The following is a 5,899-nucleotide window of genomic DNA, read 5'->3' as shown; positions in this document are numbered from 1 at the left end:
CACAATGTCAGCATCACACAACTTTTAAAAATGATTCTTTAAGATGTTACATTGGTCTTGATATACCTTTACAAATATTAATTTTAATGGATATCTCAAAAGCCTTTCATGACATAGACCACAGGTTACCTTGGGCAGGAACAATTGTCTGGCAGCTCTCAACATGCAGTCATGCAGAATCCTAAATAACATTGTCAATCTCAGTGTGGTGTTTCACAGAGGACTAACTTGGACCTTCAGCAACATCCTTGCCATGTATCTTTGGAAGTTCTGGTCCTGAGAAGTTTATCACAATAAATGGAGACTCTGGTCACAATTAAAATAAAAGGACCAGAGACATTTTCTGGAAAGTAAGAGAATACATCGCTGGATATTGAAATTCAAAAGGGTTGTCACAGTGGAGATGCTCTTGGCTTCTGACTCCTGTTGGTTTTGAGGGCTTCTCCAAAGGTGGGCACCAAATGCATTCTCTGCCTAGTTCTGACACTGTGACCGGTGGCATGCATTGATGAGGTGGTAACTGGGTGCCACCTTTAGTGGGAAAGAGTTACCACAGAGCAGAAGGTCACATCAGAACTGGTTAGGTCCATGCTGGAGTGTCCTCACTAGGGCCCAGGGACAGTTGCTTTCTTACTGGTAGCTTCATCTTCATTCTGCATTGAGCTGGATGTGCTCATGTTGACTCGATCACTAAGGCCTCTAGTGACACTGTCGTAGGATGGTGGGAAAGATGTGGTAGATGCAGTTTCAGATTTGTCTGGGAGTGTGCAATTTTCATTTGCCATGAATACAACAAAGGCTGCACCTGGGGGTGACACAGCCTCCTCCTCAGCCCTGGGCACACCTGGGGGGTTGGAGATTGTCATGGAGTGGTGTAACACATAGCTCCGATAGGCCTTTTGAATGACAGTAGCTGAAATGTCTTCCTGCTTCCACCAGAGGATGGTTGCTGTTGGTTCATAAGATGTTTTTGAAACATTATTTGCCATAAACGTCTCTTCAATATTTGCCTTCAGAGAATCCAACTCCCCAGATTCTCCCAGAACATTCTTAGTGAAGGCAAAAAGAATGTCCAAACAGTGAATCTTATCTCCAGGGACCAAGGGTAGGTCTATCTGGATTAATAGATTCCGATTGGGTTTTGGGATTCGCAGGGGGCCTGAAAGGGTGTCTGCAAAGGCTGAGAGGCAGAAAAGGTAATAAACTGAGGGGCCTCTGGGTCGAACTTCTCCCGGGTCTCATAGAACATGTCAAAGTCATCCTCACTCAAAGGTTCACTGCTCTCTTGCGTGGCCACATTGAAGTTCTCCAGAATCACAGCAGTGTACATGTTGACCACGATGAGGAAGGAGATGATGATGTACATGGCGAAGAAGAGGATGCCCATCGCTGGGTTCCCACAGTTCCCCCAGGAGCCATTGCTGTTGGGCAGATTGGGGTCACAGAAAGGGGGTCCTGTGTTGAAGATAAGGCTGAGGAGACCATCCCAGCCAGCTTGTGTGGTGATCTGGAAGAGGCACAGCATGCTGTTGGCGAAGGTCTGGAAGTTGAACATGTCATCGATGCCAGCCTCCCCGCTTACATGGGGGAAGCTGGCAATGCCGAAGATGGAGTAGATGAACATGACAAGGAAGAATAGCAGCCCTATGTTGAAGAGGACAGGCAGGGGCATCGTGAGGGCAAAGAGCAGTGTGTGGATTCCCTTGGCTGCTTGTATCAGCCTGAGGATGCAACCAATTCAGGCCTGGTGGGTGACTCAGAAGAGTGTTGGGGAGAAGTAATTTTCAAGTGATGTAAGAACTGCAGAAAATGCCAGGCGCTTAGAAGAGGGGGAAATGATCTAACTAGTATTTGCAAGCATGAGCCTTCTTTGTCAGCCTCCATGGTCAAAGCCCCATCTTCTGCAGCCTAGTTTAAGTGGAAGGGAGTGCACCTTTTTCCACATGTACACAGCCCTTGTCTGGTACTGTCTATGACACAGGCCCTACTCTTCCCTGAGAATTCAGCCTTGGGACATGCTTTTTCCTCCGCCTTTTCCTGGTCCTGTGCTCTGTGAAGGCCAGGATCCCCTGTGATTCATCTCCCCATCTCCTATTGTGAAGATTGACTCAGTTCCTGGCACATGGTCCTGTGGATAACTGTACAGAGCCTGGTCTTAATTATAAGGGGGCCTGAAGAGTCAGGCAACTTGCTGACAGCTAAAGTACACAGGCTTTGAATGGCCAGCTGTCTGCATAATGGCTTTTATTTGTTTCATTCATCTCTAGCTGCATTTGAATTCTATGTTAGGGCCTGGGGATGGGCTTGTTTAGGGTCAGTTATGGCCCTCCCACCCCCCAACTATGAACAAAGTTGGAAAGATGAAGAATGTATATGTCTTCCTATATGATATCTAACTTGAAGATTTGTGAAGCTTGATCTTGGGGCCGCGGATGCCTATTGGGACCACGAAAGATAAGATGAAGCCTTTAGGTCAGACAGGATTCAAAGTCTTTCAGGACAAATGGTGAGGAGTGTGGTGGCAAGCTCTCTCTCCTTGCCAGGGTTCCCTTGACCCTCTTCCCCTACTTGCCTTTTGTCATATGAATATAGATGGTCACAGTATTGTGTTGGAAGGCGGAAGGAAATGGGACGACGTCTGGGAAGTAATTATAATATTGTATTATAAAATGTTTATGAAAGTCCCTCTCTTCATTTTGCACTTCATGGCAAATGAAAATTGCACACTCCCAGACAAATCTCTTAACTGGGATATTTTTCCACAGCGTGGGGTATGTGTCTATATAACCTACTAAGATTCTGCCAGCCAACAAGTCTACATAATACTTCAAGGGAGTATGAGTCTTCATACTTGTAACAATTAGATACTCAATTCATGTCTTGCTAGTGGGAAGGAAGAAAGGGAGAGAGGGAGGGCAGAAGGATGAAGAGGTGGGTTCTTTCGCTTGTTTTCCAGGTGTCTCTATGACTGATTTCTAACCAGGGGATGATGTTGCTGTGTAGGTCATAGGAACTGGTAGTTAAGGTGTCCCCATCATAGAATGGAGTACTTTGAGTATATTTTATTTCTATAGTGTTGTTATGGGAAGTCACATAAGCAAGCTCTTTTCTCTACTGTAATGTCAAAATGACCTTTAGAGTTTCTCACTTTGGAAAGAAAACAAACAAAACAAACCTCCCACAAAAAACGAGGAGCAACAGGAAAATAAAACAAAACAAAAACAAAAATAAATGTTAACCTCCCAAACAAAAAAAATACAACCCAAGGCTGTGTTTCAGCACCAGGGTGGGGAGATTGATGAAGTGCTGCCAAGTTATATTTAGATGCTGTTAGCTCTTGAAGGTAAATCAATGGAAAATTAAATCTACAGCTATGCTCTGATGTGAAAAGTAAGCAGGTCATGATATAACAGGTCAGGATATATTTATAATGCAAAGTAAAGCTGATGCACTGTCATTTGGCCTTTGTAGGGCTAAACTTTGCCTAAACCACAAGAAGGCTAAGGACATTCTCTTGGTTGTTGGTAGAAGGCAGCTAGTTCATTTGAAGGACATTAGCCTGGTCAAAATTCAGCTCTACCCTTTACAAACTGTATGACTTTGCATAACTTTCTTAATCTGTAAGGCTCAATTTTAAATGTATAAAATGAAGATAATAATACTCCTTCAGAGAGCTGTTGTGAAGATCCAAGGAGCCCAGCCCAGTTCTCAGAAGTCAGCAAGCACTCAACTGTAGTGGCTCCATTCCCCACTTTAGCTTCTGACCTTATGAGTTTTCTCTGAACACTCATTGGCCCCCAGATACTGGGCCTATTATTCAAACACCCAGACTATGCATAAGAGCGTTGATCTCTTGGCATTGATCTTGGACTTGTCTATCACGCACATTCCCTAAGCAGACAGTTATATAAAGATTTAACTGCAGATCCTTGACTTAAGAATTTCCTTTGAACACTCTTAGTCTTTGCTCACTCTTCTGGCAACCACCTCCTTTTCCAGAAAGTATTTACTGACTCACCTCACATCATACCACCCATTCTCCTCTTTGAAGACCATCAAGATAAGGCCCACTGGAAGTTCCATCATCTTATATTCTCTGGAGGAGTGACTGACTGTCCCCATCGGCCCCAAAGTTCAGGCAATGGGCTATGCACACAGTAGGTGTCTAAAAACACTTTGTGACAACATGGAGAAGGCCAATGGAAACTCTCCATTTCACAGAGAGGACAGGGGCATTTTAAATCTGCTGCTCTTGGAAAGCAGCAAATAGTGGGCTCCTCTAACATATAATGTATATTGAAAAAGTTTGTTGGTTGCCCTCTTGGTTTTGAAAAAAAAAAAAAAACAGCCCAAACAACCCCAAGCAGAGTCTGGGCTTCCCCACTACCTGCGAGCCCACTTACTCCAAATGGAGAGGACCACGACAATGAAGTCAAACACATTCCGGCCGTTGGTGAAGTAGTGATGCCGCAAGGCGAACAACTTCATGACATACTCACCCGTGAAGACAGCCACAAAGAACTGACTGATTTTGTTAAGGATTTTTGTCTTCACACTGCTCATCAGTCTCCACCATCATGGTGATCATGTTGAGGCAGATGACGACCATGATGATAATGTCAAAAGCTTGCCTGATCACAATGTCAAAGACAAAGCCCTGGTACTTGCTCTGAGAAAACAAGAGATGGTCCATCAGGGCCTTTCTGGCCAACCTACAAGAGGCATCTGGAGAGGCTACCTTCTCCACAGATGGCTTTCTAAAATCTGTCTCTTATCTTCCTCACACCACATCCAAACAGAAGCCAAGTCCTGTCCTTACTCCTTCCAAAATCTTATTCTTAGTTGATTCTCCTTCAATGCCTCAATTCAAGTCCTTGTTGCCTTTCCCACCCCCTTGAAGTCACCAGGCACTTTTTCCTCACTGGTGCACCATTTGCAAGCTCTTCCCATCGCATCTCTTGGCTATCCAAATCCCAATCATCCTGAGTGATCCATTTTTAAGCCCTACTCCTTCCAGGGTGATCTCCCTAATCACCTAATCACATCACACCACATTGCCTATTTCCTCTCTCCTCCCACAGCCTTTGTAGTCAGTCTTAAGTTCTGGCATTTCATGTGTGCTTCTCTTCTTCTCTACTAGATAGTGAGCTCCTTGAGGATGAGGCCATGTCTTATTTAACATTGTGTTCCCATAGTGCCTGCAGAGCATGAGTTCAAGAACTGCAAACTCAGTGGCTGCTCATTCTCCCCCACCCCAGGTACACCAGGGCAAGAGGGTAGGCCTGGAGTCCTTCTTGTTTCCCATTGTAACTTGCAGACCTTTGCTCCTCCTGCATCTTGCAAAACCCTTCCTCCTTTGAAGCTTGTGTCATCTAGGTAGTTCACCTTCACCTCTTCTTCACTGCTGCCACTTACAAACCTCCTGGTCCTTTGGCTTCATTACTGAGGAATGAGCTTTTGGCCAGACTTGCCCACTCTTGGCTACTACCTCTTGGTTCCTTAGCTAAATCTCTAATGACCTAGATGTTCCTAGCTTAAAGAAAAAAAAAAATCTTCCTGAACCTTACATCTCCCTCCAGCTACCACCCTACTTCTCCCCCTACTTTCACAGCCAAATTCTTTTTTTTTTTATTCTTATATTATCCCCATACATTACATCATTAGTTTTAGATGTAGTGTTCCATGATTCATTGTTTGTGCATAACACCCAGTGCTCCATGCAGAATGTGCCTTCCTCAATACCCATCACCAGGCTAACCCATCCTCCCACCCCCCTCCTCTCTAGAACCCTCAGTTTGTTTTTCAGAGTCCATCGTCTCTCATGGTTCGTCTACCCCTCCGATTTCCCCCGCTTCATTCTTCCCCTCCTGCTACCTTCTTCTTCTTCTTCTTTTTTTTT

The 5,899-nt window shown here is 44.7% G+C and overlaps 1 pseudogene; it reads right to left on the bottom strand.

The window, feature by feature from the left end:
* Positions 1-605: 605 nt before the first annotated feature.
* Positions 606-4,693, bottom strand: LOC102745573 (sodium channel protein type 10 subunit alpha-like; annotated as a pseudogene).
* Between the last annotated feature and the right edge of the window lie 1,206 nt (positions 4,694-5,899).

This window comes from Leptonychotes weddellii, chromosome 13 (genome assembly GCF_054177405.1).
Source record: "Leptonychotes weddellii isolate Sample4059 chromosome 13, ASM5417740v2, whole genome shotgun sequence".
NCBI lineage: Eukaryota > Metazoa > Chordata > Mammalia > Carnivora > Phocidae > Leptonychotes > Leptonychotes weddellii.
Note: the sequence above shows the minus strand (reverse complement) of the source record. Positions and strands in the feature narration are given on the sequence as shown.